Raw genomic sequence first — 13,133 nt, 5'->3', positions numbered from 1 at the left:
ATTAACCGTCTGAATTTCCATTAAAAGCAGTTATTAAGAAATAATCATGGTGTTTCTCTCAGAACACTGTTACAGCAATTGCTAAGAAATGGTTTCCACTTTTAACGGTTTACATAACGCCGTAAACTGCATTGCATTTACTTTAGTTATAATAGGCTTAAGTGGTATTCATTATGCAATACTTTATACAAATTGCAGTATTTTCGCTGCAGTTCCTCGGCAGTCATCTTCAATTATATACAGTGCTGAATGCACGGAAAGAAACGTTGTTATCGGTTTTAACTCCAGGTATCGTGTTACCAATAATTGAAATATCTTGGAACGCTTGACCGTGTTGTATTGATTTTTCATAAAGAAGAGATTTTTAGTTTATACATAGTACATAATACTTCAACACCGGTAAAGGTCATTTGCAGTCACGTGTCACTCTTATCTTATTTATATGAATCTGATTAATGTATTACATACAGTATAACAGGTTTTTTTTTAAATAGACGTTCAATTCTAAAGCTTACTGAAAGCAACTGAAAACTACAGATTAAAGCTTACCGGTACGTGTTATCGAATCGCCCTATTTATACTAAAATATGCATTATTATTTTATAGATAAGGTTGATACATCGATAGTTTGCCGTTGATGCAAGTCAGTTGGAATAGACACGTGCAAATACACATTGTATAATATATTTCAAGTAGGCCTGAGCACATTGATCCTATGGCCAGGGTAAGTCATTTTGTAGTTTTTATCTCGTGTGTAACCATATCAGTGGTGGCTCGCAGGTTGATGAAATTATGGTGGTAGGCCTGGTTGAAATACTGCTGAGAAGAATGGAGGACATTTGTAGTTTATTTCTCTACTAAGTTGATTGACCAAAACGTGGGGTTCAGGAGTAAGCCTACTCCTGGACCCACTATTGTAACAAGCCTAAATAGATTCGTCTATTTTTGAATATATATATATTGTCTACTCTTTCCTTAAAACACAAATTCGGTTTCTTCAAAAGATTCAGCATACGTATAGAATACCAATATATTTCACGGCCTAGCTGTCATCATACAATGTTTAATATTAATCAGACAGTACATGGCATGCTCTAATGTGTGGCATAATGTTTCTTGTGATCGTTTCTATTAAATTTATCAAGAAAATACATTTAAAGTAGTGTAGTTTAGTGTAAATTTATCCTTGAACTTCAACTTTCTCTTATTATTGCCTTAGTAAGTTAATACTGATTTTGCCATTTATAAATGTTTAATGATACGTATTAGGGATTGAAATGTAACCTATAGGATTTAATATCTGACACGTTCAAATGTCTCTCGGTGAAGGTCACTCCGCAATGTTTATACATGATTTTAGTTAGTACATATGTGTCCATTATCAGATATTAATATTTCCTTATCGTAATCCGTTATTGTACAATTGTAGTACACTAAAAATTGCTATGCTTATAATTATTTGTGGGAATCAATTTGTACAGCTGTAATATATAGGGCATTCGGTAAAATTACATGCGTTGTGCGTGTACGTCCATGATTTGTATGCACTGTGCAAGCTACCATTTGGACGCAACGCAACGAAGTAGGACAACGCAAGTGATTTGACCAATCACAATCGAAAGCTCTGGTACACCATCACGTCATGATTCGTTAAATTACCTGCGATGCGGTTACGTTATTGCGTTGCGTCTAAAGCTCTGTCTACATTATCAAACTTTTGTGACAAAAACATATTGTGATATGCCCATATATGGACATTATGATGTCATATCACTACCATATTTGGGAATTTTACTACCATATTTGGGGCACATCACACTTTTTTGTCACATAAAGTTTGATAGTGCAGTAGACAGAGCTTTAGTGGGAACCAAACGTGCGTTCAGACGATAATAACTTTACCGCTTTTGTTCCGGCTCTCGTAAAGTGTTTATAGTACTTATGGTGTGAATGCGTTTGTTATGGCCATCATGTCATAATCTTTATGGACAGCCAATAAGGCCAAAATAAAGGAAATGTCGACAGATCTCAATGTCTTGTGACTATCTTCCTTTTAATTATTTTAAAAGGTTTTTTATTACTCTTCGTGCAAAAAGGCAGACGAATAAGTATTTTAACAGACGATATCTACAAAATTACTCCCATATATTTGATCTAATGACTGTTTATTTACATTATAATGCGCTAAGTAACATTTTGTAAATTATTTACTCGTAATGGCGCATTAAGAGATGATTCCTACACGCGTAATTTTGCATCGTACTGTGCTGGCGGCAAATCGATTGGATCATACCACTATTGAGTATCATTTAAAAACAATTTGTCATTGTTTAATTACCATCTAATGACACTGTTTTATGTCTGGTTATTGTTAAAACTTGGTACGTTTCGAACATTAAATTGTGTATGGTTTTAAAACGTGAAAAGAATAGGTGTATTACAGTATAAACCTATATATTTAACCATAACTGTAGGTTAGGTTTGGAACGGTGTATAATATCACTAGAATTAAGAAACTGTAGGCCTATTAATACATTGTGGCGTTTGCATTTGATCCGGTCGTAGTGTACAAAAGAAGCACTTGTTTTAAAAAAGGTTTAAAGTTCAAGTTTCAAGGTTCATTTTCTTTTCCAAACAATTCACAATACAATCTGATAATGTATTACATAACACAAAACGCACTTTTCAATGTCAATGGCACACACATACAGCAAATATCTTTGTCCAGCGTAACAAGATGCTACACAAAGGGTTCCGGTTCGTTGCCACTCTACACGTTGCCACCTGACTTATGTCCCCTGTCCTTTCCCCACCCGGCCTGTTGCCACCCGACCTAAAATTTCCCCGTCAACCCCCCTGACCTATTATTTTCACTTGGCCTATCCCCACCCGGCATATTTTCCCAAATTGGCCTTTCGCCTCCCGGCCTATTTTTCACCCTTTTGCTATCCGGCTTATCCTCTTAGCCATTCGCCACCCGGCCTAGCCCCTTAGCCTTTCGCCTCCCGGCCTCTTGGTCACCCTTTCGCCATCCGGCTTAACCCCTTAGCCTTTCGCCACCCGGCTTACCCCCTTAGCCTTTCGCCACCCGGCCTATTGTTGCCAGCCGGGACTTAATTCGCTACACATTAATTATGGAACGCCATTTATGCAACATTTATATCAAAATAATGCAGACTATGCTTTCTTACTTACTTATCAATTACATTATAGTATTATAATAGTATGGTTCCTTGACACATCTACCTGCGCACCTAAACTATACTGTAAATCTCAGACAATTAGTACAAAAAGCCAATTACTTTCAGTATTCACACGACGACTAAGGACATAACATTTTACCTACGTCATTATTTAAAACATAGTTTGTTTTAAATTAATGAGTTCACAACATTTCATTGATGTAAGCCGTATTTTTCCTGTACTGTGTGTCGTACGATGTAATTAATTAAAACCACACATGGTGGCTTATGTGTCATTTAATATGATGATAAAACATTTTTATAACGTTTATGTGCGGGTATCTCAGTGTGTTTTGAATAATGCCTACATGAATGTTCGTTTGTAATACATATTATATTTGTACAGTTCCCAACTTGAAATATTCCAAGTGACAGTTTGTATGATCCATCGCGTCGTGATTGGTCAAATTCCGTTTACATCCTCGGGTTGCGTCATGTAAACCGATGTTGGTTATTGTACAAAATGAATTCGCAATATCGATACTCTATCCAGTAATTTCAAAAACGTAAATTGTAAACCGACAAATATAACATTCAGTGTAGGCCTATATTGTAAATAAAGTGCTCAGTTTTCCCCTTTCTTATATATATTTATATATAGGCCTAAAGCCAGTGTAGCATACACAAAAATACATTATTACTAAAAAAAATAGTGTAGCAACATATGCAATACAAACCATGTTTCTTATACTCCAAATTAATCAGTCACATTTCTTGAAAGTTTTCCATGTTAATACAGTTAGAAGATTACGTACTTTTATAGAGCTTAAAGATGTATTGTCTTTCTGAAAAAAATAATTCTTAACAAGTTTGTTGTTGAATATGCCATTTTAATGTCACCTAATAGTTATCCACTTTGACTAAAAATTGGATCGAAAACAAAATGTATTTACCTAAAAAACTGTAATTTAAAGCAAAAATATAGTCAAATCGACTGCCAGCCAATGTGTTTTGGTTGAATTTAACCTTTTATTTTGTCATTATTTTTATTTTCCAGGGTTTTTTCTACGGAAGTGATTGACTTTATTATATTACAAAATAATATAGTCTGATTTTATTAGGCCTAATCTTTATTTTTCTTTTTATGTTTTTGGGCCACAATTCTTTAAAAAAAAAGATTTTATAATCATCTTTTACGAAAATAAGAGCAACCTTAATCGTCGTATGTAGTCCCGGGGCTGTATAATAATATACTTTAAAATTATTGTCACGTGAACTAAATGACATTGTCATTTGATTGATGTTCTAAAAAAATCATTATTCTACAATGTATAATTTAATACATTCGATACCACGAGGCATAGAATAGAGATTATTACCTCATAACATTATAGATTTACATGATTAAATGTAAATGTAATTATAATCGTCCTCAGGTCGACTTAACTAGAAAGTATGAAGAAATTCGGATTATAGACCCTAGGTAATAAACCAAGGTGACCAGACGAAAGAAAGGGGCAGAAGGATCAATATACCGAGGTAGGCCTAATCCCATGTAAGTGGAGTAGAATGCTGTAGGCCTACCTATTTCTTAAAGATGAAAAACGATTTTTTTATATTTGCCATTTAAATATCACATAATAGTCATCCAATTTGACCACAAATTAAAAAAAATTACCTGAAAAGACTGTAATTTAAAGCAAAAAGGGTCAAATTGACTTCAAGCCAATGGATTTTTGGTTGAATTTAACCATTTATCATGTTATTTTATAAGTGAAGGAATTTTTTTTTTTTTTCTACGGAAGTGATTAACTTTATTAAAACTACAAAATAACATATTCAAAGTCTGATTTAATTTATCATAATTTTAATAATAATGATTTTTTCGAGGACAATACATCTTCATCTAAAATGTCCTTACAATTATTAATGTAATCATTTTTCCAAAAGCCATGAATAATGCAGATATTAATATATACAATATTCAATTATAAAAAGTGTACTGATATCGATCCAACAAAACTAAATATTACATTTTCACTTGAATCATTTAGCATTTAAACTAAACATGTCGGAATATGTATATTTTGTAATATGTTATATGTTTGATTAACATTTTTTTTTTTAAATTTATTTTTTTAATGAGGGTGCATGGGGCCGAAAACGAGAAAAAGATATGTCCGGTTTAGTTAGCCCGGGTTCTGATATACCAGGTTTAGATAACCCGGATTTTTATATGTATAGTAATTGTATCAAGTTGTGGATCAGGAAAAGAAGAGGGACAATCCTCTGCATCCTCATAAATTATAGTAGTATCGCGTTTGAATTACAGTATGTGGACATAGTGTTCTTAATTGTATGTATTATATAAATCCCTCTCAAGGCCTTCCCCTTCCCACACACTCACTGTATTGTTGACATTATACAATCCCTCTCAAGCCCTTCCCCTTCCCACACACTCACTGTATTGTTGACATTATACAATCCCTCTCAAGCCCTTCCCATTCCCACACACTCACTGTATTGTTGACATTATACAATCCCTTTCAAGCCCTTCCCATTCCCACACACTCACTGTATTGTTGACATTATACAATCCCTCTCAAGCCCTTCCCCTTCCCACACACTCACTGTATTGTTGACATTATACAATCCCTCTCAAGCCCTTCCCCTTCCCACACACTCACTGTATTGTTGACATTATACAATCCCTCTCAAGCCCCTTCCTCTTCCCACACACTCACTGTATTGTTGACATTATACAATCCCTCTCAAGCCCTTCCCCTTCCCACACACTCACTGTATTGTTGACATTATACAATCCCTCTCAAGCCCTTCCCCTTTCCACACACTCAATGTATTGTTGACATTATACAATCCCTCTCAAGCCCTTCCCTTTCCCACACACTCACTGTATTGTTGACATTATACAATCCCTCTCAAGCCCTTCCCTTTCCCACACACTCACTGTATTGTTGACATTACACAATCCCTCTCAAGCCCTTCCCCTTCCCACACACTCACTGTATTGTTGACATTATATAAAATACAGTATTCAAAAACATTTCGATTGGTCTGACTGTCATGTTGATACTTTTTAATAAACGACTTTTACTGATCGATGCAACATTTTGAATCGAATCCCCCATTAATTAACTGTGTGATCTGCAAGTAATGCTTTTTAATTTGTCAAAGAATGTTTGTTCATTTGTATCTGTTTGTATAGGATTAGTGTTGCTACGTAGCAACTTCGTGATTGTGACGATTGTCTTGAGAAATATTTGGCAATGTATTTACCGTACAAAACACGTTTCATTATTCGTTGTACGAATCATTCACCAGCTATAGGCCAAACAATATTTTTTTAAACATAAAATTATTGCTAATTATAGCATTAAACATAAGCAAATTTAGGCATGGTTTAATAAAACTTTCATAAAAGTTTAATAATATGATTTTATTGGTTTATTTAAATAGGTAATGATTACTAAATTAATTTTAATGCATACATTATTTGGGTCGTCTCGTTCTCCGGAAAATAAGGCGAGAAAAATATTATAAATTATTATTTTTTATTTTATTTAAGAAGATGCAATAAAACAAGAAAATAACAAAGAGGACAAAAAAAGAAAGAAAAGAAAAAGAAAACCAGCAAAAGAAAAAATAGGATAAAAAGAGGAGAAAAAAAAATAAAAAAACGAAGAAAAAAAATATTCTTGTTTTTTTTAAATAGATATAAAATATTATAAATATAAACTCAAAATCATTAATTTGACAAAGTCGAATAGTGCGGTAGCTTTTGTGATGCCTAATTAATTCAACAGCAAACAACTTTATCTCTTAAACATTCTATACTTAATGCCTACAATTTAAGCTACTTCTCATAATATACCGAGTATAATCTTGAAGCAGTTCAAGCGATATGTTGCAAGGAAGCTATAGTGCGGCTTTTCAAAAATATGTAATACGTGCTTCTATGTTGTATGTTTTGATGTGTGTAAGACGATTGTTTTGAGTCCTTAAGTGAAGGTTTTACGGCAACGAAGTATACTAGCGGCGTGCCGTCAATAGACCGGTAACTTTCCAAAATGATAAAATATTTAAAAAGTGGATGCTCGTTCTATTAAGAAAATTAACGCATTAAATAGTAATTTACTTGAAGAGTATGTATGTATCACTTGTAACTGTGAATTAGGTCGCTCGTTCTCAACAACATCAACGGTATAGCATTAACTGTACATCAGGTATTATAAATTCTTTTTTTTTTGTCGAAAGACATGCTGTTTTTATTATTTATATCAGTTTTTGGTTCCTATTTTTAGACTTGATGAACAATTGAAACCAAGAAGCACGTCTATTTGTGTACGTGCGTACATGCGTAATGTGCACGTACTATATGCGTTTGTTACGTTGTATGTTGTTGTGATTGATAATTCGCAACTCACTTTGACAAGTGACACACTTTTGAGTGTGTATACAAAAACCGTTTTTGTTAGTACTATTATTAAACATGTTTTTTTTTCTCAATAAAGCATCTCATAGAAATAGCTTTTTAGACAACATACATTCTAAATATCGAAATGATTAATTGTATTTAGATTTGTAGTGTCATAAATAGAAAACAAATTTGTAAAATTATTGGGCCGTGTTATTTATCGCAAAATAATCAATAGGGTGAAAACCTAATGACAGAGATATCGTGTATTAAAAGTACTTAATACAGTTAGATAGGTATCTGGTAGACTAGCAACAGTCTTCCACGTAGAGTCTGCGGACAGCCACAGAATCGGGTAACAAATTAATGAGGCTGACATTTTAGGGATGTGTTGAGAACTGTCCTGTGTCTTTTGCAGAATCTTTCTCACTACCGCGTCAATTTACCCAGACGAACGGTAACAGTAAGCGGAAACCCGCGTATCTAGTCCCACGTAGAATCTGTATCTCAGCGGGTTTCCGCTCAACCGCCGTCGTCCGCTCCGCGTTTTATGTAAAAAGAAATAACATAGATTCTATATTTGGGTACCGCTGACCGCTTCTGTGTAAATTGGCCTTTAAAAAGCCGTTGCTTTCGTGTACTGTATTGTGTTCTGTATTGTGTTATGTGCTCATAATACAAAAATATTCGAAGAGAGTGAATCTTGTTCAATCCCACGACACGAATCATGATGACGCTGCACATTTGGCAAAAACAATCCAAATTTCTAATTAAACTGAGGGTCATTTAATAATATATTAAATAAAAATATAACTTCATCTTGCTTTTGAGTTTATAAATATTTATTGTTTTTCTTATATTGGTTGTATCATCTAACTATTAAAGTATAGCTCCTATAAAACATTTTAATTTATGATTCTGTTGCATACCTGTAGGTCTAAATGGGTAGCTGACAGATTAAGTCATACACATCTACCAGTCTTTAGAAAAAACACGAATTATTGAAATAGTTAAATGCAATCGAATTCCAACAACGGCATTTTTAAAGTTACTTTTATTCGACACTGAATGTCATGAAGTCGGCTTTATGAACTTATAATATTAAGAACGCTTTAAATTTGTAATCAATTGTTGTTTCTAAAAAAAGTTTTATTGCAAACCAAGTGTTAAGCTAATTATCGTGTGCAATTAGTGACGAATAGATATGACGCATTAGGAAAGAATAATGCGTTTCATAACCAGTTTTGAATACAATATTAAACATTGATAATACGAGATTTTGATATGGAAAGACTGATTATTAATATTGTTTCCTAATTGGTACAGATACAAAATAATATTTGGCATATTTGTCCTCAAGTAATACAGAGAAAATAATTTAAGTTATAATGTAAATATGCGACATTTGGAGATTAAAATGACACTGGAAAGAGAATATACGATCCAATTACGTTGAAATATATATAGATACAAAATAATATTTGGCATATTTGTCCTCAAGTAATACAGAGAAAATAATTTAAGTTATAGGCCTAATGCAAATACACGACATTTGGAGATTAAAATTACACTATAGCATACAGGACAATATGCGGCACCGTATGCGAAGCAATGACGTTGAAATGGAGAACCAAAAAACAATTATTCATTATTCATGTACCATAGTCTAATTGCAAAAAAAAATCAAAAACATAATAATCGTACCATACTATTTTAATTAAAGATGTATTGTCCCCCAAAAACATGAAAAATGAAGATTAATTAAATCATCATACTTTGAATATGTTATTTTGTAGTTTTAATCAAGTTAGGCCTAATCACTTTCCTAGAAAAAAACCGAAAACAAAATAATGTTTTCACTATAACATGAACAAATAAATTCAATGATAATTCAACCAAAAACCCATTGGCTGACTGGCAAATTTGACTATTTTTGACTTTAAATTACAGTTTTTTCAGGTATACCATTTCTTTTTCAATCCAATTTTTAGCCAAAGTGAATAACTATATGACCGGTAAAATGGCATATTCAACAAAACATATTTTTTTAAGAATTATTTTTTCAGGGGGACAATTTATCTTTAAATTATAAGTTATAAATATGGCAACAATTATAACACAAAGTTTGAATTCTATTCATGTAGCCTGAATAGCTAAGCAAATTTATGTATTATAATTTTTATATGACGCAGTTATATTATATTAATGAAACATTTACCGTAAAGCGATTGGTTTAAAGCGCATTAGAGTATTGACTTTTCCGTATATAACTCGTCTAACAAAACTTCGCCTCGCCTCTTTCTTATATTTAATATACAGTTAACCAGAAACATAGGTCAGGTCATGAGACTTGCTATTGGTAACCAACCTGTAATCCAACTACATACAGCAGGGTCGGGCCACCGGCGACTAAACCGGTACCCCACCAACTCATGACCAGTCAGGTCAGGTCAGGAGACTTGTTATTGGTAACCATCCTGTAATCCAACTACATACAGCAGGGTCGGGCCACCGGCGACTAAACCGGTACCCCACCAACTCATGACCAGTCAGGTCAGGTCAGGAGACTTGCTATTGGTAACCAACCTGTAATCCAACTACATACAGCAGGGTCGGGCCACCGGCGACTAAACCGGTACCCCACCAACTCATGACCAGTCAGGTCAGGTCAGGAGACTTGCTATTGGTAACCAACCTGTAATCCAACTACTACATACAGCAGGATCGGGCCACCGGCGACTAAACCGGTACCCCACCAACTCATGACCAGTCAGGTCAGGTCAGGAGACTTGTTATTGGTAACCATCCTGTAATACATCTACCTGCAGCAGGGTTGGGCCACCGGCAACCAAACCGGTACCCCAGCAACTCATGACCAGTCATGTCAGGTCAGAGGTCAGGAGACTTGCTATTAACCTGTAATCCAACTACCTGCAGCAGAGTCGGGCCACCGGCAATCAAACCGGTACCCCAGCAACTCATGACCAGTCATGTCAGGTCAGAGGTCAGGAGACTTGCTATTAACCTGTAATCCAACTACCTGCAGCAGAGTCGGGCCACCGGCAACTAAACCGGTGCCCAACCAACTCATGACCCGTCATGTCAGGTCAGGAGACTTGCTATTAACCTGTAATCCAACTACCTGCAGCAGAGTCGGGCCACCGGCAACTAAACCGGTGCCCAACCAACTCATGACCCGTCATGTCAGGTCAGGAGACTTGCTATTGGTAACCTGTACTAATACTACCTGCACGAATACTACCTGCTGCAGGGTCGGACCGCCGGCAACTAAACCGGTACCCCACCAACTCATGACCAGTCAGGTCAGGTCAGAGGTCAGGAGACTTGCTATTGGTAATCTGTAATCCAACTACCTGCAGCAGGATCGGGCCACTTGTGACTAAACCGGTACCCCACCAACCCAAAATATCATATCTGCTACGCCCATACAACCCTCTAGGTCATGGAAAAACTAGAAACTGGAATAGACATGTCAGTATACATCTGTATATTATGTATCAATCTCAAAAAACTGGTAATCAATAACTATAATATCGCTTCAAAATCAATATTTTTTACCTTTCACAAATTTACCGTATAACAAGAACAAATTACGAACTCGATGTAAATGTCACATGATGCACCCACTTAACGCGCGTAATTAGCCCTGTTTTAAACGAATGTTGTGCGTGTTATGTTTCTACAAGCGGGACACTTCTGTCGGTGTAGATTAAGTGTCTCATCCAGGCATTGGTTATGATTTGAAAGCACGTTGAATAATACTCCGTAAAAGTATCAGTTAAGCTACACATCACGCTGCAGAAATGTTATTAGCTTTCTACCCTGTTTTATTTATTCTAAGTGCATCTGAAGACATTATTGAAGAGAAAACACATTAATTCCCGCAATGGGAAGATACAGTGAATCATATTAGCTCATTTAGCTACAAGAGGCGCTTTGGAAAACTCATTTGCATCGCGTATTTGAAACATTAATTTCACATTACACTTGTATGTAAATTAAATGCAAGTAGGTATATATGTCGTACTCAAGATTCACTGATAATTTGAGAAATAGTAATATTGGTTGTATGTGCTTGTTAAAGTAAGAAGTGGGTTAGTCATATAGAACAACCGCACTTTGATCTGCCGTAACGTAATGAGATGTGAAGTTGAGTACATTTTCTCATCAATAAAAATGGAATGTCAATATACTACCCAGCAGAGTTGTTCTCATGTGGGACTAGAACCCATCAACTACAGACGAGATTAGTAATATGCCTATATATGAAATCATACATCTAAATAAATGATGGAAGCCATGTAAATGTTTCGAGAAAAATAAAACCAAATAAAGAACAACAATATGAATGTAATGATCAATGAGAGAATTAAACATTTTCTTAATTTTATCATTTTTTGAACTTAAATCAAAAATACTTAAGTTAAGTGAAAACTGAGATTTTGGGATGAATTTCCTCACTTAAGATATATAAGATAAAAAAGAAGTAGAACATTTTTTTAGGATACTCTATTTTTAACAAGGCCAACAGCCATTAACTCGCGTGCTACAATGCATAGTGATACCGGACCGACAGACAGACCGACAGACAGACCGACAGACAGACCGACAGACCGACAGACAGACCGACCGACATAGTGAACTAAAAACTGCCAAAACAACATTGAGTTAAGTTAAAACTATGTTTTTTCCAAATCAAGGTAGATAGACCTCACTACTTGGTACCAATGCAATGGTTCTTAGAAGCCTTTTCTGGCTTTTATCATGTTTTGTACTTAATTCATTCAAAATAGTTCAGAAGTGATAACTGAAACTTTGGAATGGATTTTTTAATTATGTAAGATAAAAAAAAGAAAAACTGGGAAATACTTAATTAAAATTATGTTTTTAGCCATCAAGTTTGATAAACCTCACTACTTAATTCAAGGCAATGGTTCTTAGAAGCAAGTTATTATTTTATTTAAATTCCATTGTATTGTAACCGGTTGACGTAATTTGAAATGTAACATTATCCTCTTCTAATATTAGGATGCCTAATTGTGGACACGTGGTCGTTAAGCCCTGGGTGGAAAATAATTGTGCTATCTAGATCTAACGATACTGAATGAAGTGGTACTAAGGACATCATTGTAAAAACTTATTTGATATCTTTAATATTCACCCAAAGTAATGTGATATTGCTAATGACACATACCGACAAAAGTACATTCTCATGTTTCAGATACGCATAATCAAATATATTTTATGAGGCAAAATCATCTACTATCTAAATATAACGACTTTTAATACAATCGTATTGCAGCTTCTATATTTAGTTTCAATCGACTTGGTAGTCAGATCTAACAGGAACAAAAACGCTGTATCCAGTTGGTCTTGGATGGAGACCCTTCCATTTTCGACGACCTATGGCCTATGAACTATGACGCTATGGTTATAATTGTGCGCATGCGTTTGAGTTTGTCATGTCGATTGTCGAACCCAATTTCTACAACCTT

At 34.8% G+C, this 13,133-nt stretch overlaps 2 protein-coding genes across 5 annotated transcripts in view; one reads left to right on the top strand and one right to left on the bottom strand.

The window, feature by feature from the left end:
* LOC144841608 (PDF receptor-like) overlaps positions 1 to 13,133 on the top strand; it is a 98,253-nt gene that overhangs the window by 45,554 nt on the left and 39,566 nt on the right. For all 4 annotated transcript variants that reach the window (XM_078698052.1, XM_078698048.1, XM_078698049.1 and 1 more), the window contains one exon: positions 607 to 724. The gene's annotated coding sequence lies outside the window, so the exon portion shown is untranslated. The remainder of the gene's footprint in view (positions 1 to 606; positions 725 to 13,133) is intronic.
* LOC144841592 (uncharacterized) overlaps positions 1 to 13,133 on the bottom strand; it is a 119,053-nt gene that overhangs the window by 67,280 nt on the left and 38,640 nt on the right. The window lies entirely within an intron of this gene.

The sequence above is a fragment of the Antedon bifida genome, chromosome 4, assembly GCF_963402885.1.
Source record: "Antedon bifida chromosome 4, ecAntBifi1.1, whole genome shotgun sequence".
In the NCBI taxonomy this organism is placed as follows: domain Eukaryota; kingdom Metazoa; phylum Echinodermata; class Crinoidea; order Comatulida; family Antedonidae; genus Antedon; species Antedon bifida.
Note: the sequence above shows the minus strand (reverse complement) of the source record. Positions and strands in the feature narration are given on the sequence as shown.